Here is a 27,197-nt window from a genome sequence, read left to right as displayed (position 1 = left end):
GAATGGAAGTAGGGAGAGTGAACAAGCCATATTTGTTCCTTTTCTTTGGAGCAGGAAAAGTTTGTTTTTAACTATTAAGGGTGATGTTACCTGTAGGACTTTAGCAGATACCTTTTATACAAGATGAATTTTTAAATTTGAAAGCTGTTAATTTTCAAATACTGATTTTATACAATTCTCACTGTATATTTTGTTACTGTTTCTAATAATTCTTTAGTTGATTCTCTTGGATTTTCTAGGTATTTAATATTAAGTATAAATAGACAGTTTTCCTCTTTAGATTTTTCATTAATTTTTTTCTCATCTGATTCAGTTATGCATGAATACAATTTTAAACTGTAGTGATAGTTATAGGGATTCTTGTTTTGTTTATGATTTGAGTAGGAATGCTTCTAGTGATTCTTCAAAGTATAATATATTGTCTTTGAGTCTGGAATCTATTTTATCAAGTTAAACAAGTGTCTGATTCTATTTTACTGAGTTGCTTTGCTTTTAAACAAGAATTAAGTATTCAGTGTTGTCAAGTGGCTTTTTATGTACTATGGGTAAAATATCATTATCTTTTTCTGTTAGATTTGTTTATCTCATGAATTAAATGAAAATATTTCCTGATGTGATAAGCCCTAGTTAATCTTACTGTATTATTGTAAGTGTTTTTTATTATAATTTCTTTAGAGCAGTTTTAGGTTCACAACTTTTTTTTTTTTTTTTTGGTTTCAGGTTTTTGTTTATTATTGTTTGCTTATTTATTTATTTAGAAGATTTTATTTATTTATTCATGAGAGACATAGAGAGAGGCAGAGACACAGACAGACAGAGAAGCAGGCTCCACGCAGGGAGCCTGATGTGGGACTCGGTCCTGGGACTCCAAGATCATGCCCTGGGCCAAAGGCATGCACTCAACCACTGAGCCACCCAGGTGTCCCCAGGTTTTTGTTTAAATCCCCATTAGTGAACCTACGGTGTAATATTAGTTTCAGGTGTAGAATTTAGTGATTTATCACTTACATACAACAGCCAGTGCTCATTACAAGTGCTCTCCTTAATACCCATCATCTATTTTTTTTAAGATTATTTATTCATTCATTCATGAGAGACACACAGAGAGAGAGAGAGGCAGAGACATAGGCAGAGGAAGAAGCACTCTCCTTGCAGGGAGCCCGATGTGGGACTTGATCTCCCAACTCCGGGATCACACCCTGAGTCAAAGGCAGATGGTCAACCGCTGAGCCACCCAGGCATCCCTACCCATCACCTATTTAACCAATCCCCCTTACCACTTCCCCTCTGGCAACCCTCAGTTTGTTCTCTATAGTTAAGAGGCTATTTTCTGGTTTGCCTCTTGTTCCATGTTCATTTGTTTTGTTTCTTAAATGCCACATATGAGTTAAATCATGTGGTATTTGTCTTTCTCTGAATTACTTTGCTTAGTGTGATACTATCTACCTGTATCCATGTAGTTGCAAGTGGCAAGATTTTATTCTTTTCATGGCTAATACTCATTTATATCTATATCTGTATATATATATACACACACACACACACACACACACACACAGACACACACTACATCTTCTTCATCAGTTGATGGACATCTGGGGCGTTTCCGTAATTGGGCTATTATGGATAATTCTGCTATAAGCATTGGGGTGCATATAACCTTTTAAGTCAGTATTTTTGTATTGTTTGGATAAATGCATAATAGTTCAATGGCTGGATCCTACGGTTGTTCTATTTTTAACTTTATTTTTTGGTATTTTTTTTTATTGGCGTTCGATTTGCCAACATATAGCATAACACTTGTTGATATGATCTATCCCGTTGATTATTTTATGAGTGTTGAACCAGCCTTGCATCCCAGGGATAAATCTCACTTGTATAAGAAGAATAATCTTCTTAATGTACTGTTGGATCCTATTGGCTAGTATCTTGTTGAGAATTTCTGCATCTGTGTTCATCAGGGATATTGGTCTATAATTCTCCTTTCTGGTGGGGTCTTTGGTTTTGGAATTAAGGTGATACTGGCCTCATAGAACGAGTCTGGAAGTATTCCATCCCTTTCTATCTTTCCAAACAGCTTTAGTAGAATAGGTATAGTTTCTTCTTTAAACGTTTTATAGAATTCCCCTGGGAAGCCATCTGGCCCTGAACTTTTGTGTCTTGGGAGGTTTTTGATAAGTGCTTCAATTTCCTCCCTGGTTATCATCCTGTTCAGGTTTTCTATTTCTTCCTGTTCCAGTTTTGGTAGTTTATGGCTTTCCAGGAATGCGTCCATTTCTTCTAGATTGCCTAATTTATTGTCATATAGCTGCTCATAATATGTTTTTAAAATCATTTGTATTTCCTTGGTATTGATGGTGATCTCTCCTTTTTCATTCGTGATTTTATTAATTTGGGTCTTTTCTCTTTTGTTTTTAATAAGGTGGGCTAATGGTTTATCTATCTTATTAATTCTTTCAAAGAACCAACTCCTGGTTTTGTTGGTCTGTTCCATAGTTCTTCTGGTCTCTATTTCATTGAGTTCTGCTCAAATCTTTATTAGCTCTCTTCTTCTGCTGGGTGTAGGTTTTATTTGCTGTTCCTTCTCCTGCTCCTTTAGGTGCCAAGTTAGCTTTTGTATTTGAGTTTTTTCCAGTTTTTTGAGGGATGCTTGTATTGCGATGTATTTCCCTCTCAGGACTGCTTTGGTTGTACCCCAAAGATTTTGAACGGTTGTATCTTCATTCTCATTAGTTTCCATGAATCTTTTTAATTCTTCTCTAATTTCCTGGTTGGCCCTTTCATCTTTTAGCAGAATGGTCTTTAACCTCCACGTGTTTAACTTCTTCCAGATTTCTTCTTGTGATTTAGTTCAAGTTTCAAAGCATTATGGTCTGAAAATATGCAGGGGACAATCCCAATCTTTGGTATCAGTTAAGACCTGATTTGTGACCCAGTGTGTGGTCTATTTTGGAGAAAATTCCATGTGCACTTGAGAAGAATGTGTATTCAATTGAGTTTGGATGTAAAGTTCTGTAAATATCTGTGAAATCCATCTAGTCCAGTGTATCATTTAAAGCTCTTGTTTCTTTGGAGATGTTGTGCTTAGAAGATCTATCAATTGTAGAAAGCACCGTGTTCAAGTCTCCAAGTATATTATTATCTAAGTATGTCTTAACTTTGGTTATTAATTGATTGATATACTTGGCAGCTCCCACATTCAGGGCATAAATATTCATGATTGTTAGGCTCTCTTGTTGCATAGATCCTTTAAGTATGATATAGTGTCCCTCTTCATCTCTTACTACAGTCTTTGGGATAAACTTTAATTTATCTGATATGAGGATGGCTACCCCTGCTTTCTTTTGAGGACCATTTGAATGATAAATGGTTCTCCAACCTTTTATTTTCAGGCTGTAGGTGTCCTTCTGTCTAAAATGAGTCTCTTTGTAGATAGCAAATAGATGGCTCTTGCTTTTTTTCCAGTCTGAAACCCTGTGCCTTTTGATGGGATCATTAAGCTCATTCACGTTCAGAGTTACTATTGAAAGATATGAACTTAATGTCATCATAATATCTATTCAGTCCCTGTTTTTGTGGATATTTTCTTTGGACTTCCTCTTTCTTTTACAGAGTTCTCCTTAATATTTCTTGCAGAGCTGGTTTGGTGGTCACATATTCTTTCAGTTTCTGCCTATCTTGGAAGCTCTTTATCTTTCCTTCTATTCTGATTGAGAGCCTTGCTGGATAAAGTATTCTTGGCTTCATGTTCTTCTCATTTAGGACCCTGAATATATCCTGCCAGCCCTTTCTGGCCTGCCAGGTCTCTGTGGAGAGGTCTGCTGTTAATCTGATATTTCTCCCCATGTAAGTTAGTGATCTCTTGTCTCTTGCTGCTTTAAGGATCTTCTCTTTATCTTTGAAATTTGCAAGTTTCACTATTAAATGTCAGGGTTGAACAGTTTTTATTGATTTGGGCGGGGGGGGGGGGGACCTCTCTATCTCCTGCATTTGAATGCCTGTTTCCCTCCCCAAGTTAGGGAAGTTCTCAGCTATGATTTGTTCAAATACACTTTCTGGTTCTCTGTCCCTTTTGGCGCCCCCTGGAACCCCAATTAAATTAGATTATTCCTTCTGAGGCTGTCATTTATTTCCCTTAACCTTTCCTCAGGATCTTTTAATTGTTTTTCTCTTTTTCCTCAGCTTCCTTCCTTGTCATCAACTTGTCTTCTATGTCACTCACTCTTTCTTCTATTAACCCTCGTCGTTAGGACCTCCAGTTTGGATTGCATCTCATTTAATTGATTTTTTATTTCTGCCTGATTAGATCTAAATCCTGCAGTCATGAAGTCCCTTGAATCCTTTATGCTTTTTCCAGAGCCACCAGTAGCTTTATAATTGTGCTTCTGAATTGGCTTTCTAACATCGAATTGTAATCCAAATTCTGTAACTCTGTGGGAGAGAGGACTGTTTCTGATTCTTTTGTGGTGAGTTCTTTCTAGTCATTTTGCTCAGTGCAGAGTGGCTAAAAACAAGTTGTACTGGAAAAAGGAAGGAAAAAAAGAAAAAAAGGGGAAGACAAAAGGAAACAACAAAAAACGGAAATGAAAACAAAAACAAAACAAAACAAAAGCAAACAAAAAAAAAAAAACAAGGAGGGCTATCCTCTGATTCTATATACTGTAAGTCCCTCAACTTTCCCTGGAGCTTTTCAGTGCTATTTGGTCAGGAACTTGCTCTTCTCCTGTCCTTCCAGCTGGTCTTCTGGGGGAGGGGCCTGCTGTGCTGATTCTCAGGTGTGTACACCTGGGGGGAGCTGCCCTGCCCCCTGCCACGTGCAGAGTTCAGTGGGAGCTATTTATCCTATAAGGCCCCTGTTCCCTGGTGGCCCCGCTCAGTCCGCACAGTCAGGCACAAGGTGACACAGGGAGGAACAACAAGACTGGCGGCAGCCAGCTCTCCAGCCCTAGAGTCAGCTCCCGCAGTAACTACCGTAGTCTCTCAGTCCACACTGGCCTGGATGCTCGGGAGGTGGGGGGTGCTGATCTGCACAGCTCAGGGCCGCCCGGCAGCAGGAGCATCCTCACTGTCCTGTGTCCTCCCAGCCTCCGCCTGTCCCTGGATAGAAGCATGAACTCTTCTCACTGTAGCATTCCAGCCGTTCTCTCTTTAAATCTCAGGCTGAATTCTCAGGTTTTCAGGATGATTTGAAAGTTATTTAGGTAAGTTGGTGGGGACAGGTGACTTGGGACACTACTCTTCTGCCATCCTGCCCTGCCCCCTCAAATGCTTTTTCTGCATCTATTGAGAGGATTATATGGTTCTTTTCTTTCATTAATGTGGCATATTATATTGATTGATTTGCAGATGTTGAACCACCCCTGTAGCCCAGGAATAAATCCAACTTGGTCGTGGCGAATAATCTTTTTTAATGTACCACTGGATCCAATTAGCTAGTATCTTGTTGAGAATTTTTGCATTTGTGTTCATCAGGGACATTTGCCTGTAATTCTCCTTTTCAGTGGGGTCTTTATCTGGTTTTGGAATTGAGGTAATACTGGCCTCATAGAATGAGTTTGGAAGTTTTCCTTCCATTTCTATTTTTTGGAACACTTTGAGAAAAATAGGTATTAACTTTTCTTTAAATGTTTGGTAGAATTCCCTTGGGAATCTGGCCCTGGACTTTTGTTTGTTGGGAGATTTTTGATTACAGATTCAATTTTTCTTGCTGGTTATTGATTTGTTCAAGTTTCCTGTTTCTTTTCAGTTTTGGTAGTTTATATGGTTCTAGGAATTTCTCCCATTTCTTCCAGATTGCCCAGTTTGTGTATAATTTTTCATAATATTCTCTTATAATCACTTGTATTTCTGTGCTGTTGGTTGTGATCTTTCCCTTCACGTTTGTGGTTTTGTTTATTGGGATCCTTTTTTTTTTGAATTTTATTTTATTTTATTATTATTATTTTTAAATATAAATTTATTTTTTATTGGTGTTCAATTTGCCGACATATAGAATAACACCCAGTGCTCATCCCATCAAGTGCACCCCTCAGTGCCTGTCACCCAATCACCCCCACCCCCCACCCCCCTCCCCCTCCACCCCCCCTAGTTCGTTTCCCAGAGTTAGGAGTCTCTCATGTTCTGTCTCTCTTTCTGATATTTCCCACTCATTTTTTCTCCTTTCCTCTTTATTCCCTTTCACTATTTTTTATATTCCCCAAATGAATGAGACCATATAATGTTTGTCCTTCTCCGATTGACTTATTTCACTTAACATAATACCCTCCAGTTCCATCCATGTTGAAGCATATGGTGGGTATTTGTCGTTTCTAATGGCTGAGTATTATTATTGGGATCCTTTCTGTTATCTTTTTCATAATTCTGTCTAGGAGTTTATCAATTTTATTCTTTAAAGAACTAGCTCCTCGTGTCATTGATCTGTTCAACTGTCTTTTGTTTGTATATCATTATTTCTGCTTTGATCTTTATTATTTCCCCTTTTCTGCTAGCTTTAGACTTCATTTGTTCTTTTTTTAGCTTTAGGTGTAAGGAGTAGGTTGTGTGTTTGAGATTTTTCTTGCTGCTTGAAGTAGGCCTGTATTGCTATATATTTCTTTTTAAGACCATTTTTGCTACATCACAAATGTTTTGGACCATCGTATTTTCATTTTTCCATGTATTTTTAAATTTCTTCTTTAGTATCTTGGTTGATTCATTCATTCTTTAGTAGGATGTTCTTTGGTCTCCATGTGATTTTTGGTCTTTCAAATTTTTCTTGTGGTTGACTTCAAGTTTCATAGCATTGTCGGAAAATATGCAAAGTATGATCTCTTTTTGTGCTTGTTGATGCCTGATTTGTGACCTGGCATGTGATCTTTTCCAGAGAATGTCCCATGTGCACTCAAAGAGAATGTATATTCTGCTGCTTTAGGATGAAATGTTCTGAATATATCTGTTAAATCCATCTGGTTCAGTGTGTTTCCTCGTTGATTTTCTGCTTAGATGATCTGTCCATTTTAAGTGGGGGTGTTAAAGTCCCCTACTATTATTGTATTTTTATCAGTAAGTTCCTTTATGTTTATATTAATTGTTTTATATATTTGGATGCTCTCACGTTGGGGGCCATAAATATTTACAACTGTTAGATCTTCTTGTTGGATAGACCCCTTTATTATGATGTAGTGGCCTTCTTGATCTCTTGTTACAGTGTTTGGTTTAAAATCTGGTTTGTCTGATACAAGTATTGCTACTTGGCTTTTCTTGACATCCATTTGCATGGTAAATATTTCTTCATCCCCTCATTGTCAATCTAGAGGTGTTTTTAAGGTCAAAATGAATCTCCTATAGGCAGCATATAAATGGGTATTTTTTTTTAATCCATCTGCCTATGTTGTTTGATTGCAGCATTTAGTATATTTACATTCAGAGTAATTATTGGTAGATATGAATTTAATGCTTAATTTTATTACTTGTTTTGTCATTTCTGGAGATTTTCTTTCTTCCTCTCTAGTCTTTGTTGATTTTGTTTTTTTTTTCCTCTCAAAGTATCTCCTTTAATATTTCTTGCAGGGCTGGTTTTGTGGTCACAAACTTCTTAGTTTTTGTTTGTCTAGGAAACGTTTTATTTCTCCTTCTATTCTGAATGACAGTCTTGCTCGATAGAGTATTCTTGGCTGAATATTTTAACCATTTAGCACATTGAATGTATCATGCCACTCTCTTCTTGCCTGTCAAGTTTCTGTGGATAGACTTGCTGCTAACCCTATGTGTCTTCCTTTGTAAGTTAGGAGCCTCTTTTGTCTTACTGCTTTTAGTTTTTTTTTTTTTTTTAAATCTCTACATTTGGTAGTTTAACTACAATATATCTTGGTGTTAGCCTGCTTTTGTTGTTTTTGATGGGAGTTCTCTGTGCCTCCTGGATTTGGATGTCAGTTTCCTTCCCCAGATTAGGGAAGTTGTCACCTATAATTTCCTCAAGTAAATGTTTTGCCCCTTTCCCCTCTCTCTCTTGCTGGGACTCTTTCATATCATTAATGTTATTAAGTTTATTAAGTTGCTGAGTTCCCTGTCAACACTGATCCAATATTTTTCTTTCCCCCTTCTTTTCAGCTTCATTATTTTCCATAATTTAATCTTTTGTATCACGTATTTGTTCCTCTGCTTCGTCCACTCTTGTGGTCATTACATTCAGTGGGTTTTAAGTCTTGTTTATTGCATTTTTCATTCTGGCATGACTAGTTTTTAGGTCTTTTATCTCTGTGGTAAAAACCTCCCTGGTGTCTTTTATGCTTTTTTCAAGTCCAGCTATTACCCTTATGATTATTGCTTTAAATTCTGGATCACGAATATTACTTATATCTGTTTCAGTTAGATCCCAGACTGTGACCTTCTCTTGTTCTTTCTTTTGAGATGAATTCATCTGTCTTGGCATTTTGTTGTTGTCGTCGTCGTCTTTTTTTTTTTTAATATTTTATTTATTTATTCATGAGAGACACACAGAGAGGGAGAGACATAGGCAGAGGGAGGAGCAGGCTCCATTCAGGGAGCCTGGTGTGGGATTGATCCTGGAACTCTGGGATCACGCCCTAAGCCAAAAGCAGATGCTCAATCGCTGAGCCACCCAGGTGCCCCTAGGTCTGTGTCTTCTTTAGTGTGTTAGGAAATCTGGTTATGTTTCTTGCCCCCAAGGGTAATGGCTTTATGAAGAAGAGGTCATATACTGTCCGGGGCCGGGTGCTTTAGGAAGTGTCTCTGGTGTATGCTGTGTGCACTCTGCTGCTGTATCTTGCCTGCTCTTTCCTGTGGCTCGTCCTCTACAGAGTTTTTCCTTGCCTGAAGTATGGAATATTTGGACCTTGGCCATATGGTGGTAAGTTTTTTAACTAGGTGTGCTCTGATCTGTTTATTAAAAGAGACCTGATGCTATAGTCAGTAGTCATGGGATTTGTGCTGGTCTCCTGGGGGAGGGGCCTGATGCACTGGTCCTCAGGCATACTTGCCCAAGAAAAGCTGCACTAGCTAACTGCAGGGGGTGGGGCCTGGTGTAAGCTGTTTAAGTTGCCATTGTTGGCTGTGCTGCCCACTGGTTAGTTTATGCTGAGAGGCCTGGGGAGGTTATGCTGAGGGGACGGTGAAGGAAAATGGTTCTTGCTCATCTCCTAGATATACTCCAAGAAGGGGGAACCCTCTCTCCCGTGCATCCCAGGGGATCTTCAGATGGCGAAATCTGCTCCTGGGCTATCTGCCCTCTTTCTCCATAGGAGCCATTGCAGCACCCACTGGGCTCCACACCAGCACTGCCACAGATCTCTAAATCTCTATTTTTGGAGCCCTGCTGGTTGTAAAAACTCAGAAAAATCAGCCCCTCATGTTTTCCCAGTTACTGGCTTTGGGAAAATGTTTTCCTTGTGCAATTTTCTGTGTGTATTCTCCCTCTTCCTCCCTCCCTCCCGTCTTCTCTCCTTCCTTCCCTCACTTTCTCTCTTCCCCTATTTTCCTCCCCTTTCTGGACCTCGGGTCATTCCCTTACACAGCATCTGTGATCTGTTTTTTCCCAAACCATATCTCCACACCTCCGCCTTCCATGATGTGGCCTTTTCTGTCCCTCTAGTTGTGCAGTGTGTTCCTTTAGTCCTCAGATCGATTTCTTGGGTGTTTAGAATGATTTAATATTTATCTAACTGTGATCGGGGGAGGAGGCAAGCTTAGGTGCCATCTTAGGTCCTTCTCTCACAACAAAATTAAAGGGTGATACAGAGATTTTCCATACACCTGCTGCCATTATACATTCATTGTCTCTTATATTATCAGTGTCACTCACCAGAATGTTACTTTTGTTGCAACCAATGAACATACATCGACACTCCAATCATTCCAAGTCTGTAGTGTACATTAGGATTTCCTCTTGGTGTTGTACATTTTGTAGGTTGGAAAAATAGTAATATCACAAAGCCATCATTACAGTATCATACAGGGTATTTTCACTGCTCTATAAATCCATGCTCTGTTTAATCATAATTCTCTTTCCCCTACCCTTTGGCAACTTCTGATTTTTTTAAAAAAAGATTTTAATTATTTATTTGAGAGCGAGAGAGAGTGAGTGAGAGAGGAGTGAGCACGAGTGGTGGGAAGACAGAGAGTTTCAAGCAGACTCTGTGCTGAGTGTAGAGCCCAGTATGGGGCTTCATCCCACAACCCCGAGCTCATGAGCTGAAACCAGGAGTTGGTTGCCAAACCGACTGAGCCACCCAGGCACCCTAGCACCTGCTGATTTTTATATTGTCTTTTTTTTGCCTTTATCAGTATGTCATATAGTTGGAATCACACTATTTTATTTTATTTTATTTTTTTTAAAGATTTTTATTTATTTATTCATGAGAGAGACAGAGAGAGAGACAGAGACATAGGCAGAGGGAGAAGCAGGCTCCCCAGGAGGAGCCTGAGGTGAGACTCAATCCCAGATCCTGGGGTCACGCCCTGAGCCAAAGGCAGATGATCAACTGCTGAGCTACCTAGGCATCCCTGTTATTTTTTAAGATTTCACTTTTAAGTAATTTTGTTTCCCAGCATGGGTCTTGAACTCATAACCCCAAGATCAATAGTTGCATGCTCTGTGGACTGAGCCAGCCAGGTGCCCCTTATTTTATTTTTTGGATCACACTATTTTAGACTGGTTTGTTTCACTTAGTAATGTGCCTTTACATTTCTCCATGTCTTTTTTCATGGCATGATAGTTAATTTCTTTTTAGTGCCGAGTAATATTACTTTGTTTGGATGTACCACAGTTTATTTATGCGTTCACCTACTGAAGGGGACATCTTGATTGTTTCCAAGTTTTGGCAGTTTATGAATAAAGCTGCTATAAACACCTATGTGTAGGTTTTGTGTGGACATAAGTTTTTAACTTTTTTTGGTAAATACTAAGGAGTATAATAATATATTTTATTTTTTTGATAAACCACTAAGCTGTCTTCCAAAGTGGCTGTGCCTTTTGTGTTTCCACCAGCAATGAGTGAGAGTTCCTGTTCCACATCTTTCTGAGCAATTGGTGATGTCAGTGTTTTAGATTTTGGGCATTCTACTATGTGTATAGTGGTATCTTATTAGTTTTTAATTTTTTAAATTTGCAGTTCCTTAATGACATATGATATGGAACATCTTTTCATTTCCTTATTTTTCATCTAAATCTTTTGGTGAAGCGTTTGTTGTCTGTGACCAATTTTTTAATTTAGTTTTTCATTTTGTTATTAGGAGTCTTTGGATATTTTGGTTAAGAGTCCTTATTAGATGCGTTTCTTCAAATTTTTTTGTAGTATATGGTTTGTCTTCTCATTACCTTTCACAGAGCAGAAGTTTGTAATTTTAATGAAGTCCAGTTTATCAATTATTTCTTTCCTGGATCATGTGTTTGGTATTATATTCTAGAAAGGCATAACCATACTGAAGGTCATCTAGGGTTTTTCCTGTGTTATTTTCTAGGAGTTTTATAGTTTTGCTTTTAACATTCAGGTCTATGATTTTTTTGAGTTAATTTTTGTGTAGGCATAAAGTCTGTGTCTAGATTCATTTTTTTGGCATATGGTATTCAGTTGTTAAAACACCACCATCTATCTTTGCCCCATTGTGTTGTCTTTGCTCCTTTGTCATAGATCAGTTGATTGTGTATATATGAATCTGTTTCTAGGCTCTGGATTTTGTTCTACTGCTATTCTTTTGCTAGTATGCGGTATCTTGATTACTATAACTTTGTAGTAAGTCTTAAAGTCAGGTAGTGTCAGGCCTCCAACTTTGTTTCTTTCTTTTCAATATTATGTTGGTTTTCTGGGTGATTTGCCTCTCCATATAAACGTTAGAGTCAATTTGTCAGTATCCCCAAGTAATTTGCTGGCATTTTAATTGGTATTGCATTGAATCTATAGATCAAGTTGGTAAGAACTGACATTTTGACATTATTGAATCTTCCTATCCATGAGCATGGAATAGCTCTCCATAATATATAATATATTAATTTTAAAAGATGTGCTTCCTAACATTTTATTTAGGATTTTTGCGTTGATGTTCATAAATGATCCTGTTCTGTAAATCTTTGGTAACTTTTCCTTCAGTGTTATACTTGTTTCATAAAAAGAATATAGGATTCTCTCTCTCTCTCTCTCTCTCTCTCTCTTGCATTGTTCTGGAGTAGTTTTAGTAGCCTTAAATTGCCTAGTTTTGATGGGTTTTGTGGAATTCTCCCGTGAAACTTTTTGGGCTCTAGTATTTTGGGGTTGGGTTAAACAGATTTATTGGACTTTCTCTATGTCTCCTATGAAAATTGGTTTGTTTAGATTTTCTCCCTCTTCTGAAGTCTGTTTTGGTAAATTAACATTCTTTGTAAGATATCTACTTTATTAATATTTTAAAATGACTTGTATAGGGTTGAGAAAGTAATTATAAGATTTTAGATTGGTTTTTATGGTTATTTCCTCTCAGGATTTATTAGTTGAATATTTCTTTCTTTGGTTTATTCTTTTTTTAAAATATTTTATTTATTTTTGAGAGAGAGATTGAGCAACAGCAGGAGCAGGGAGAAGGGTGGAGGGAGAGGGCAGAGGGAGAAATAGCCTTCCCCAGAGCAGGTAGCCCAAAGCAGGGCTCGATCTCAGAACCCCGGAATTGTGACCTGAGCCAAAGGCAGATGCTTAACTGACTGAGCCACCCAGGTGCCTCTCTTTGCTTTTTTTTTTCTTAATAATAGTAGCTTTTATTTATTTTTATTTTTTATTTTTATTTTTTGCCTCCACAGTAAACCAGCTTTCAGTTACAGATCTCTGTATTTTTCCTAAGCAAAACCTACTTTTATTTTAATTAATCTTTGGTTTGTACCTCTCTTTATTTTATTGTCCTTAAAGAACTTTATTTAATGTTAAGCAGAAGGAGAATCTTAAGCAGGCTTCATGCCCAGCATAGAGCCAGATGTGGGGCTCCATCTCATGACTCATGAGACCTGAGCCAAAACCAAAAGTCAGATGCTTAACTGACTGAGCCACCCAGGTACCCTGTCCTTTATTAACTTTTTAAGTTTGGCACTGAATTCATTGACTCTCATTCTTTTCTAACAGATGGTAGTACTTAAAATTTTCTCTGACACTGCTGTAGTCTGATAACTATAATATGATATCAGGTAACTTTTGTCATGTTTTTAAGAATTCTGCAATTTTCTTTTTTGCCTTTTCTGTGTTCATTAAAAAGTTGTGAAATTTCAGGGTGGAAGAGTCTTTATTTTCTGAATTTGTTATTTTAAATTTTATTGTGTTAAGAAGAAAAATATTATCTGTATTTTTCTGCTTCTTGGAACTTATTATAGGATATTATTAATTCTTTTTACTGTTTCTTAGACCCTTCAAAAGACGTTATTTTTATAATTTCAGGGTAAAAATGTTGATATATGTCAGACTTACCTTACTAATTATGTTTTTGATTTTTGTCTTAATATTTATTTTTGGTTCAGTCAATTTGTTGTGGACTAAGTGAGGTAAATGAAAGCTTCCTAACAACTAGTGTCTGTTTGTTTAATTATAATGTCTTTTAAAGTTTCTTCATGAATATTCATACTATAAATACAGTACTTTTTGGTGATGATAAATCCACAGATAATTGTTTATTCATTTGGGTTTATCTTTAGACTTATAAACTGTTTTTTTTTTACTTGTTTAATCTTTTTTTTTTGTCTTGACTGTTAAGATTGTGACTAATATTGTGAGCCTTGTTTCTTTTTGTATTTGCCTTTGTGCATCTTACCATTTAAAATGTTTTTTGAATCATATCATTTCCCTTATGTGCTGTGTATACAGTGAGGTTTTCCTTTGTGATACACACTGTAACACTTCTATTATTTGGAATTTTAAATAGTTTTATTGAGGTGTTATTGCATATCATATAATCTACTCATTTGAAATGTATAATTTCTATGAATTCAATTTAGTGCCCAGTTCAATTTGTGTGATCACCAACACAATCAACTTTAGAATATTTTCCATCACCTCCAGAGAAACTCTCAACTTGTTAGCAACCATTCCCTGATTCTTCCAAACTTGTAGCCCTTGGTAGCCACCAGTCTACTTTTTCAGTCTCTAAAGATTTGCCTAGTTTGGACATTTGATAGAAACAAAGTCATTCAATATGTGATGTTTTGTGACTGTCTTCTTTTACATAGCCTAACATTTTAAAGTTTCATCCACATTGTAGCATTAATCTGTGTTCCATTCTTATTATGGCTGAATAATAATTCATTATATGGCTATATAACATTTTATCTATTCTTCAGTTGATGGACATTTTTAGTTTTTTTTTTTTTTTGGTTATTGTAAATAATGCTGCAACCAATATTTCTTTTTTTTTTTTCTTTTTGCAACAAATATTTCTGTCGAAGTACTTAGGTGGATATGTGTAGAACTCTTATTTTTTAAAGTGATGATTTATTCCATTTATATTTATCCACATGATAGATCTATTGGGTATCAATGCTGTCATTGTTTTATGTTTTCTATTTTCATAATTAACCACAAGTCTTTCATTCTGCTGTTAAAATGTGTGTGGGTGCATGTGTTTCCAGTTTTCTGGTATTTGGTCTGTATTTTTGTTCTAGTAGTTAATTTCATAATTATGTCTTTCTATGATAACTTCAGTTTTGTATTTCTTTATTACCTATTAAATTCCTATCTATGCATAATATGTCTTTGTTCTTTTATTCCCATTTTTCCAGTATTAGCTTTTAATAAATAATATTTTCCTACTGTAAAATATACTTCTACTACTTGATTTAACATTAAATTACAAACCTAGAGTCCCAGCCCATCATTTTTCCCTTTTTTCCTTTTAGTGTTTATTTATATTATTTTCATGTTTTGGGGGTAATTGATATTTACACTGTTCTTTCCTTCTTCTTTCCTTCTTCTAATCCCCACATTTGTTTTATTAGGCTTTACTGCTTTGGTAACCACTTCTTTTCCTGTTTTTGCTTGGTTGAAGTTTATTTCTTAGTGGTTTTCTCAAGAATATTTCATGAGAACAATGGTCCCTTAGTTCTTGCATGTTCAAAAGTGTTCAAAGTAACCTTTGTTTTTGAAGAGTCATTTGGAGGAATATAAAATTTGGCTCACACTTAACCTTTGAGTGTTCCACTGTCCTCTAATATTTAATATTGTTGTAAAGCAGTAATATGCCATCTCCATCTGATATTTTGTGTTTTTTTCCCCTTCCATTTTAATTAATTTAATCTTTTTGTTCCTTTGCTCAAAAGATTATTTCTTCATCTTTAAAGTTCACTAATTTCCCAGAAATGTCTTAGAGTTAACTGTTCTAGGTCAATTTTCTCTGGCACTTATATTCTTCTTAATATGGAGATTCAAGTTTTAAGTTTTCTTAGCTTTTATCTTTAAATATTTGTGATATTATATTGATCGGTTTTCCTCTTTGGACATTTTGGCTGTGTTTGTATTATGTCTCCTTTTCCATCTTTCAAGGCAGCAGTTCTCTGACTTTAGTGAGCTTCTGAATTGTCTAGAGGGCTTGTTAAAGCAGACTGTTGGGTTCCATTCCCAGATTTTCTGATTCTGGTAAGTCTCCAGTGGCATGAGAATTGGCACTGTCTCCCAAATTCCCAAGTGAAGCTGCAGCTGCTTGTCCAGGGACCCTGCTTTGAGAACCATTGCTCTAAATCTAATATTGATGCCCTGATCCTTTCTTTTGTTCTGTTTCATTTTGTTGTAGCCTTTAAATTTATATTTTCTTGCTCCTGTTCTATATTATTATTCTATATTCTTTATAATTCCTTAATTTCTGTCATTATTTTTTCCCTTGAACTGTTTTCCTGTGTATTGTCTTTTTCAGTTGTTTTGCCATCTTTTTCCTTGAATCTCTATATTTCTGCTTTTTTGTTTGTCTTTACAGCAGTGAGAGTTTTATTAATTTATTTTATTTTTAAAGATTTTATTTATTCATGAGAGACAGAGAGAGAGAGAGAGTGAGAGAGAGAGAGAGCCAGAGACATAGGCAGAGGGAGAAGCAGGCTCCATGCTGGAAGCCCGATGTGGGACTTGATCCCGGTACTCTGGGTTCACGCCCTGAGCCAAAGGCAGATGTTCAACTGTTGAGTCATCCAGGATCCCGAGTTTTGTTAATTTTTAAAAAGTCATCATAAAATGTTTGGTAACAATTGTCATTCACGTAGGGCAGTATTTTTTTCAAGTTTGCACTGTTACTATTACATTTCTGTCTCTTTCATCCAGTACTTTTGTATTGATGCTATGTCAGTTTCCTTAATATTACCCATCTTTAAAGAAATTAGATATGCTTGGATCAGTTATTTGCAGGAGGTTACTGTGGAGGAGAATACAGATTATATTACCCAAGGCTTTACTTTGGCCATGCTTTTTCACAGAGTCAAGCTTGTTCTAGGCAGTATGCATTTCCTATGCTATTCTTTTAAGTAACCCCACTGAATGTGTTCTAAACTTGCCTAGGAGCTGGAGTGCTTCTGTCTTTTTATTCTGGTTTCTGTATTCAGTATTTCAAATATTGAAATTCACTTTTTCACTTCTAGGCAAGCCATTTACTTTCAGGAAGTGTATTTTTGTGCACAGTTTCTGGCATCTGCTGCTAATTCTTTTAACCACACTATGAACTTTCCTTTAGCCCCCTTTCTCTTGGATTCTAGCTACGTTTTATAGTTTACATTTGTATTTCAGAATCTGTGGATTATATTTGCCTCTGAGTTTTGCTGAAAAACTTGAGTCACTTTAAAAAAGTTTCTTTGACAAATAAAATCACAGGTAAAAATCTTTTCTTTCTTTATTTTTTAAAAGATTTTATTTATTCATGAGACACACACACACACACACACACACACACACACACACACACACACACACAGGCTGAGACAGGCAGAGGGAGAAGCAGGCTCCATGCAGGGAGCCCGATGTGGGACTCAGTCCCAGGACTCCAGGATCATGCCCTGGGCCAAAGGCAGGTGCTAAACCGCTGAGCCACCCAGGGATCCCCGGTAAAAATTTTTTTTTGTTGCTGGGATGATTTATAGGAGGAGAAGGAGAGAATTGTATCAATGTTCATGTTGGAACTTCATGTCAATACTTTGAAAGCCTTGGGTTTGATTAAAGCATTTGGGCAGATTTATGGGTATTGTTAGAGATGTCATTAAGTTTTCTTGCAAGATTTTTTTTTTTCTTTTTTTTTTTTTTAAATTTTTATTTATTTATGATAGTCACATAGAATGAGAGAGAGAAGCAGAGACACAGGCAGAGGGAGAAGCAGGCTCCATGCACTGGGAGCCCGACGTGGGATTCGATCCCGGGTCTCCAGGATCGCGCCCTGGGCCAAAGGCAGGCGCCAAACCGCTGCGCCACCCAGGGATCCCGCAAGATTTATTTTTGACTAAAAAAATATAAACAATCACAGTTAGATTTCTTTGTGGAGTTATGCCTATGTATCATTAGAATTTGCTACTATTAAATGAAGGGAATTGTAAGCTCAAGCCAGTTTTTTAATAGTTGAAATATCCTGAACTGTGTATTAGGACATGGTTGTTTGTGTTCTGAAACACAAGTGGCAGAAATCTCCAAATATAGTAGCTGAGTGTTAAATGATCCTCATTGTTCTTGTTTGATGGCCTAGCAGTTTTCAGAGTTGTTCCCATCATATGTCACTTTACTGATGATCAACTCTTCCCTCTCCTTCAATGAGGAGAGGGAAGACAGTTTGCCTAGTTTGGACATTTGATAGAAACAGTCATTCAATATGTGATGTTTTGTGACTGGCTTCCCATTGTTTTGGGTGTGTACTGTTTTATATGTCACCACGTTTCTGTTTTCTTTATGTTCAAAAGTTTATTGAAATCTTTCTCAGTTTCTGATATTTGTCCCCCACTTGCTTTTTTTAGTTCTGAGTTCATTCCATTCTTGTCATTTTATTGGTGTTTCTGACTAGGGGGAGTGAAGTTCATAGCAGCTTTAACTGCAGTGGAAACTGAAGTGCATTTTCAAGAAAGACATGTGAAATACCCAATGCCCTTTTTTGTTACATCATTTCTAAGTATTCTGCTTTCTTTAGACATACTTAACATTATAACCTTGGGTATAATTGTTTTTATATAATATATCATTTCTGTTTTTTCCCCCTATTTCCCCCTCCTGTACTGTACTCTGGAAAATCTTGAGATTGGTCTCACTGAAAGATTTAATTATTCCTAATGTTGGTTTATTTTCCCTAATGTGAATTTTTTTAACCCTTTCTGCAATATTTACTTTTTTCTTTACCTATTTTCCTTTTAATATCCTGTTATTTTTTTCTCATCTGGTTCTTATTACTTTATTTCTCTTTTCTTTTTTCTTGAGAGATTTTGTCCCCTAGCATTCAGCTGAGGAGATAAACATTTTTCTTAAAGATTTATTTCTTTTTAATGGAACTTTTAAATGGAATTTATGTTTAAAGTTTTAGTTTTCCTATGAGTTTTCATGATATTTCTCTTTCCTTGAATAATGATTCATTTAGTCCTCATGTTTGTTAGCTGACAAAGGTTGTAGATGTTCTTATTTGCACTCTTTAAATTTCAATTGACATGCTATTTTACATTCATGTCACTTGTGTAGCTGGGACTATGCTAGAGTAAAATGGAATATTCCTTTATCTTCTACTGCATGATCCTCTGAACAGATGGAGTATATGAATATTAGTCTCCAATATGCTTTGCTCTCCAGGAGCCTCCTGTCTTTTCTTCAACTACCACACTTTCTTTATGAGTGAACATAAAACCAATATACGTACTCTTCCTTCCTAATTATTTTCTTGGACTTAGAGTGTTTGTGTCAGTAAAGGAAGTGAAGTTCTTTAAGAGACTTAGGTTCTCTAGAGTAGCAGTTTTCAGACTTTTGGTCTCAGGACTCCTTTATACTCATTATAATTATTAAGGACCCTGGAGAGTTTTTTTTTTAATTTATGGAGATTATATCTAGTGATATCATATTGAAAATTTCAACTGAAAATATTTATTTTTAAAAAAGATTTTATTTATTTATTCATGAGAGACACAGACAGAGAGGTAGAGACATAGGCAGAGAGAGAAGCAGACTCCATGCAGGGTGGCCCTACGTGGGACTTGATCCTGGGACTCCAGGATCACGCCCTGGGCCGAAGGCAGGTGCTCAACTGCTGAGCCACCCAGGTGTCCCTAAAAATAGTTATTTTAAAACAACTAAACCAACTATATTAATAGAAGTAACATTTTTGTGAAAAATTACATATTCTAAAGCAGAAAATTCATTGTGAAAAGTGTCATTGTTTTGCCTTTTTGCAAATTAAAGAGTGGTTTTTTTGAAGACAGCTAGATTCGTTTTTTTTTTTTTTTGTGATCTATGTCATGTATTGCTGGAAAACTATGGTGTGCTCATAAAGGAATGATAGTGAAAAGGGTTAATTATTGCTTGATGTTATTATGAAAATAGGTTTGACCTCATGGACCATCTGAAAGAGTCCAAGGGAAATCCTATAGACATTCTTTGAAACCCATGTAGAAGATAGGGAAAGAGAGGGTATAGGAACAGTTTGCCCCATGGTGTTGTAGACACACGTGGAAGAATAGCTAGCTGCCTGATTTCTGCTATAATCTATGATAGGATTTGAGAGATCTGTAGGGAGTTAGAATGGGTCATTTTTACTGGTCAGGCTTCCTGTATGTGTGGTATACAAGGTCCATTGACTAGCCTTTTCAATAGAGATGTTAGCCTTGAAGTTCTGGCAGCATATGAACTTTTTTTCCTGATGCAAGGTTTAAGGTTTTCATCCTGCATTTTTCTTAAGTGTTTCAGTAGATGTTTTGGAAAGTTTGTGTCAGAGCTGTGAGACAGTATTTTAAACTTCAGACCTCTTTTAGTATTTGGTTAGTCTGAGAAGCTGCTTTCTTTTACATTTTATTATTATTTTCCTCTTTCTTATTTTCAGGGCATAGTAGTTATCCATTACGTAAGTAGGTAGAAAGAGCACTTTGAAATTTTAGCCATTTATAAAAAGCAATAAGATTGATGAATGTATTTTTGCCCAATTGCCAATTTATTTTTCTACTAATTGGCAAAAATAATTCATTTTCTTTCTTGTAAACTCCCCATTTTTATTTTATTATGACCAAGCCTGACCTTGGATTATTTCACACTTGTGAAGTCTTTTTCTCATGAAATAGAAGTTGTCTTTATTTATTTCCTGCTTATTTGCTTCTTTTAACTCCCTATTTTTTCTTTAGGGGTAGTTATGTTCCTCATAGGGTTGTATGTGGTTAGGACCCAGTCAGAGAACATGCAAGGAACAATTTTGAATGATTTTAGGAAATTAGACCAGATTAAAACATTAAGCAAGACTCCATCCTTCTCTCTCTCATCTTACACATTCAAATAAAAAAGAAAAAGAAAGACCTAATAATTTCTTGAATGTTCCTAGCAATAAATTTATTGCTTTTCTCTGCTTGGAGTCATTTACTTTCTCTTGTCCAGTTTGACTGCTTTATTAAGATTCTGTAGATAACAGTTTTACAATGATTTGTTTATTGCTGTTTTGAAAGTAAAATATTTGCTGTGTAGGATGAAAAAGTAATAAATGTGAAGATCTTTCTGATAAGTTTTGCGAGGATTCAACAAAGAATTTTGAAAGTTATTCTTTTACTACATTTAATTTTTCAAGGCCATTCACCTAGTTTAATTGGTTTATTCATTTATTATTTTTTTATACTTTGCTAGGTAGAAATTGAGGTTTTATTTATATTTTATTTATATTTGTGTATTTCATCTGACATTCAAATTTATTTTCGAGGTATAGTCTGCTTTCATTTTTTTCTATCTCTAAATATAAAGTTCTTAAGTGTTTGTCTAAAACTAGAGGTTCATAAAGAAAATCTAGCCATAAGGTTTGTTATTTATACATACAAATATCTATGACTTTCTGTTGTATTGTTTGTATTATAGTAAAAGGAAAAGAACCTTTGAGAGTTTGTTATTGCAACTGTGGATGAAGAGAAAAATCTTTCCTTGAGTGTGAAGATATGTTGTTCACACATTGAGAGGTTTTTCAGTGACTATGCTTAGTTTTTTATGTAGTAATGGATATAATGGTGAAACATTTTTGGCTTAAAGGCAGATGAGAGATAAAATGGAGATAACTTTATGTATTCTCATATTTCAGCTGTTCAGCTTCGCATTATCTAGTCTATTGATCTGTCGTTCATTATTGAAATTGAGTATGACCTGATGGATCCCTTCAGTCTCATTCATTTACCATTGCAGAGGAAGATTTAAGAAAATCACAGTAATGCATAATAAAGAGAATTGCTTTTGTATGGTGGGCCTCAATGTTTATTGTCCCAGGAACTTCTTTTGGAGTAGTAAATCTGAAACATGGATAGTAATTCCCTAAAATATAAAGATATAATTATTTCTGATGCCAAATACATTTTAAACATTTTTATGAAAGATTCACAGTTATGGGGAAATTGCTGTATGTTTCTTCAGTATAATAGCTTAAAATTTGTTTTACAGTTAACATTCAGGAGATATGTATTAGTAGATTCAGAAGAAAAAAAGTGATTATTGGCCTCTAAAATAATTGAGGCAGTTTTTTTCCTGAAAAAATTCTTATGGATTAATTGTCCCAACCCACTGTGGCTGTGAATCTCCTACAGGTTAACAAAGGCATAGGATTGACATATCGCATGATTGTCTTCAAAATCAACTGAACGCTTTTTTTTTTTAAGTGTGTAACTCTCATCTGTGTGAACCAGTAATTTGATATCAGTATCTGACCCAGGAGACTTATATTAAAATGAAAGACTAAAGTTAAGTCATAGCATTTGTCCTTTCCAGAGTTGCATAGAAAATTAAGTGAATCTTGTTGGTCATTGTTAAAATGATTGGAGGGGAGGGTCCTTGGTTCTAGCTTACGAGTTGGAAAGTAACTTTCATAGTCCATCTTAATGTTCTTAATTAAAAAAAACTCACTACTTATTACATTGCTGGAAGAGTAGATGTTTATAACAACTTTGGACTTTCTTGAAATCTACAGCATATATATATTTCAATTCTCCCCGAAGAATTGAAAAGGTAATGTATATAAATGGGAATGGACTTTAAGCATGGTTGAGAAAATGTCAATTTTTAGAGTAGATAAGGAAAATCAGGGACATACACTTTTTAGTTGGATTGTATTTCTTGGTCATTGGATACATATCTGTCTAGTCACTTTTATGCCTGGATCAGAGCCAGTCTTACCAAAAGTTAAGTATAGAAAACTGATGTATTATCATTGAATGAGTGCAATAAAACTTCAAAATAATTTCATAATTTCTAGGAAGATTGATTTGTGGCCCTTTATTTTATGTGCTTTTCCACTCCTTGCAGTATTATTTCAATAGATTGTATAGTATTTATTTACTCAAGAAATATAGTCTGTGATGATGACTTCACAGGGTTCAGGTGAAGCATTGAAGAACTTGACTTGATTGTGGAGTCACAGATTAACCACTAATATGTAGCAAAATCCTATTATCTAACTAATTGGTTGTGGTTTTGTATTTATTCATGAAAATGCTTTTGGCAGTCACTTCAGAGAAGCCTTAAATTTATTGGTTCAAGCAGTCTCACTAATGCTTAAGATTCTGAAGACAAATGCATGGGAACAAATTGTAAATCACAGGTGTGATTCTAGTGCATATTTGGTTTTGTAACTTTAAGTTCACATAAAATTATTTTCTGTACCTTGTTTTACCAAATAAGATGCTTCTACTTATATGACCATGCCCTTATTTTAGGTACCACTGGGTAAGAGAGACCTCTGCCAATTAAATTATGGTATGTCGTTGATTGATTATAAGATATATCCTATATTCAGAGATGTAAAAACATGTGGGTTGTGACATAGGGAAGTATGTATTTCCTGGTAGAGAGAGGGACTCTGTATTTTTTCCATTCCAGCTTATAAAATTGGTTCAAATAAAAGTTATTCAAATAGATTAGGCTGAGATCAGAGCATGTTTGTTTTCATTTTGTTTTCCACCAGTGTGCTCTTAGCCTTGTCCCATTTGAATGTGACTGCTGGGTTCTGAGTGAAGTGGAGGTTAGTGGGAAATGTACAGTTTAAATGAACACATGGAATATGGCAACTGTAAGTGTGATGTGCAGAAGAAACATTTAAAAACAGTAAAACAGTGCTCATGATCAGAGCAATGTCATCTAGCCATTTTTTTTTTTCCCTGGGAAGTAACAGTGAATCTTAGCAGCAACCCATTATGGAATACTGTGCTTTATCATAGAAAAAATATGAATATCACTGCATGACAAACTGTGGTCGCAGCCACCAAACAAGGGTAAGATTTGCATGTATTCAAACAAAGAAACATAGGGAAAAACCCCATATTATATTAAAATATAATATGTCAAACATACATATAGAGAAAATAGACTGCATTTATTTAAAAATAATGTTTTTAGTTAGTATTCTTTATTAGATGTTAAGATTATTACCACATTTATTAGATGTTAAGATGAATATTTTGTAGGTAACTTGGTGAAAGTTCATGAATATTTCCTTAGGATAAATTCTAAATAATGGAAATTTAGGTTCTAATCCATATTACCAAACACACTTGGAAGTTTGTGACTGTATCCACTTCTACCCATGTGATAGAATTCTGAGATGACGTCATGATCTTTGTGTTATTTCCTCCTCTTAAGTATGGGTATCTAACCAGCTTCTAACCAATACATGGCAAATGTGATGGGAGGTTGTGTTATCAATTTATTTTTTAGCTCTGAGTGCACCTTTCAAAATATTTTCTGTGATGACTGATAGAATTTTTTAAGCATTTCATTTGGTAAGAATTTGGCATTTGTAAGTATTTCTATGTTTAGTATTTTCATTTCTATTTTTGTGTTTTTAAGAAATCTATAGAAAATTTCAGTTTTGGGGCACTTGGGTGGCTCAGTCATTTAAGCGTCAACCTTTGGCTCAGGTCATGATCCCTCGGTCCTGGGATCGAGCCCCCATTGGGATCCCTGCTCAGCAGAGAGCCTGCTTCTCCCTCTGCCTCTGCTGCTCCCCCTGCTTGTGCTCACTTGGTGTCTTTGTCAAATAAATTAATAAAATCTTTTTTTAAAAAAATAAAATTTCAGTTTCTTGTATGATTTCTTTTGTTGGCACTATGTTTATGATATGTGTGTTTTCTTTTAAAACAGTACAGTTGAATGTTCTGTGACAATGGAAATGTTACATTTTCTGTTGCCTAAAATAGTGCCCATTAGCCACATATGGTTACTGAGTACTTGAATTGTGGCTAGTGCAACTGAAACATTGAATTTTTAAAAAAGATTTTATTTATTTATTTATTGATGAGAGATAGAGAGAGGAAGAGACATAGGCAGAGGGAGAAGCAGGCTCCTTGCAGGGAACCCAATGTGGGAGTCGATCCTTGGTCCCCAGGATCAAACTCTGAGCTGAAGGCAGATGCTCAACTGCTGAGCCACCCAGGAGTCCCAAGGAACTGAATTTTTAATTACTTTAAGTCTAAAAAGACAAGTAGCTACCATATTAAATAGCACAGTTTAAGTATATTTAAACTTTATTTGCTAATATTTAGTATTTTGTGCCTACATAGATTCTTTTTATGTTAAAAGTGGAATCTAAATTCATTATCTAGGTGTAGAGTAAACATATGATCTAGTTTTTGACTACTTTTCTGCTCATTTTCTATGACTTTTTCTTCTAGTTACTGTTCAGTGTTTCTTTTTCTTCCATTTGTGATACTTCATTTCATTCAAAGACATTTATACTGTGCTTAGAGCTGTCTTCAGATCTTATGGCTGCCTCTTTCCAGTTTTTACCTCACCTCCTTAGTCCTTTTCTGAATCCCTGATATTTTTCAGTAAGATTTTGCTAAGAAACATTTCATGTTTTTACTATATCTGATTTAACACATCTTAATTCATGTATCTGTTCCTCTCTCTACTCATTTTTTTGGATACTTTTAAAGTATAGACTTCAATGCACTTTTAATTGTAGTTTTTATTAGATTGTTTATCTCTGAAGAGTTCTTTATATATCCTGGGCATTGGTCTTTTGTCAGATATGTTTTCCTAATATTTTCTCCCAATTTTGTAACTTGATGATTCATTTTCTAAACGGTGTCTTTTGGTAAGCAGGAGTTATTAAATTCACTGAAGTTTAATTTATCAATTATTTTTCTTTTATGGTTAGTGCTTTTTTGTGTGTCCTGTTGAAATTTGAAAACTTTACTTGTTAACTCTAGGTCAGAAAAATATTGAGAGCTTTGTGGTGTTAGCTTATATGCCTGTATGTTTTATTCAACTCAAATCAGTTATAGTGTGGGGTAAGAATTGAGGTTTGTTTTTTTTCCCCCATATGGATATATAGTTATGCCAGCACCTTTGGAAAGACTTTTCTTTTCTCATTGGATCGCACTGATAGCTTTGTAGAAAATAAATAAAAAAAATTAAACCATCACATTATAAGTGTTGATCTATTTATAGATTGATCACTTATTTTTTTTTTAAAAGAACTTTCTTTTTTTTTATTTTTTTATTTATGATAGGCACACAGTGAGAGAGAGAGAGAGAGAGAGGCAGAGACACAGGCAGAGGGAGAAGCAGGCTCCACGCACCGGGAGCCCGATGTGGGACTCGATCCCCGGTCCCCAGGATCGCGCCCTGGGCCAAAGGCAGGCGCCAAACCGCTGCACCACCCAGGGATCCCCTGATCACTTATTTTTAATTGGTATGCCGTTCACTTTCACTCTTTGTGAAATAGACACAATTTCTGATAAGATATATAATGTGATAGAAGATTTGCTAGCATATTTCTAGAGCCTAGAACATCACCTGGAACTGCTGAATAAATGATAAGAGAGTGATCTCTAGTTGATAGTAGGTAGAGATTGGTTTTGTAATTGGCTTTTATATTCATTATGTTAAATGAAATGAGTTATTTCCAACTTTTTCCATGATGGAAAATAGTTTATTTACATTAGTAACAAACCGTTCTTTGAAAGTTTGAATGAACTCAGCTCTAAAATAATTTTTAGGGCATTTCTTGTTTTATTTTTCCCTATGCACATTTTAAAATTTAAATTCAGTTAATTAACATATGATGTTATTATTGGTTTCAGAGTTAGAGGTCATTGATTCATCAGTCTTATATAATACCCAGTGCTCATTATATCACATGCTATCCTTAAGATCACCCAGTTACTGCATACCACCACCCCACTGTGACCCTCAGTTTATTTCCTATGATTAAGAATCTCTTATGATTTGTCTCCTTGTATGATTTCATTGTTATGTTTTTCCTCTCTTCCCCTGTGATCCTGCTTTGTTTCTTAAATTCCACATGAGTGAGATCATATAATTGTCTTTCTCTGATTAACTCATTTCGCTTAGCATCATATTCTCTAGTTCCATCTATGTCGTTGCAAATGGCAAGATTTCATTTTTTGTTGGATGAATAGTATTCCATTGTGTGTGTGTGTGTGTGTATGTATATATATATATATACACATATACATACACATACATGTGTGTATACACACACACACACACACACACACACACACCCTACATCTTCTTTATCCTTTCATCTGTTGGTGGACATCTGGGCTCTTTCTGTAGTTTGGGTATTGTGGGCATTGCTGCTATAAACAACGTGGTATAGGTGCCCTTTCGGATTTACCCCTGTATCTTCGAGGTGAATACCCAGTAGTGCAATTGATGAGGTTTTAGGTTAGCTCTATTTTCAACTTTTTGAGGGACCTCCATACTGCTATCCAGAGTAGCTGTACCAGCTTGTGTTCCCAGCAATAGTATACAGAGGTTCCCCTTTCTTCACATCCTCGTCAACATTTGCCATTTCCTGACTTGTTAATTTTAGCCATTCTGACTGGTTGTGAAGGGTATAGTTCCAACATCTTGTCCATACTGATTAGGTCCTTGGTAGTTTATACTGCCTCTTGTTCTCTTTCTTGAGGTGAATTTTTCCATCTTGTCATTCTGTCCACAGAAGAATTGGTGAATGAGAGAACAAAATACAAAATGGCAACAACAACCCCAGAGAAATATATGTTAAATCAGAAGAGACCTGAAACTGGGGGTGGGGGTGGGGAGGGCGGAGAGAAAAGCATA

At 35.7% G+C, this 27,197-nt stretch overlaps 1 protein-coding gene across 2 annotated transcripts in view; it reads left to right on the top strand.

Moving 5' to 3' along the window:
• RNGTT (RNA guanylyltransferase and 5'-phosphatase) overlaps positions 1-27,197 on the top strand; it is a 320,891-nt gene that overhangs the window by 105,221 nt on the left and 188,473 nt on the right. The gene's annotated exons all lie outside the window — the stretch shown is intronic.

The sequence above is a fragment of the Nyctereutes procyonoides genome, unplaced genomic scaffold (assembly GCF_905146905.1).
Source record: "Nyctereutes procyonoides isolate TBG_1078 unplaced genomic scaffold, NYPRO_anot_genome, whole genome shotgun sequence".
Lineage (NCBI taxonomy): Eukaryota > Metazoa > Chordata > Mammalia > Carnivora > Canidae > Nyctereutes > Nyctereutes procyonoides.
This window is presented reverse-complemented; position numbering and strand designations above follow the sequence as displayed.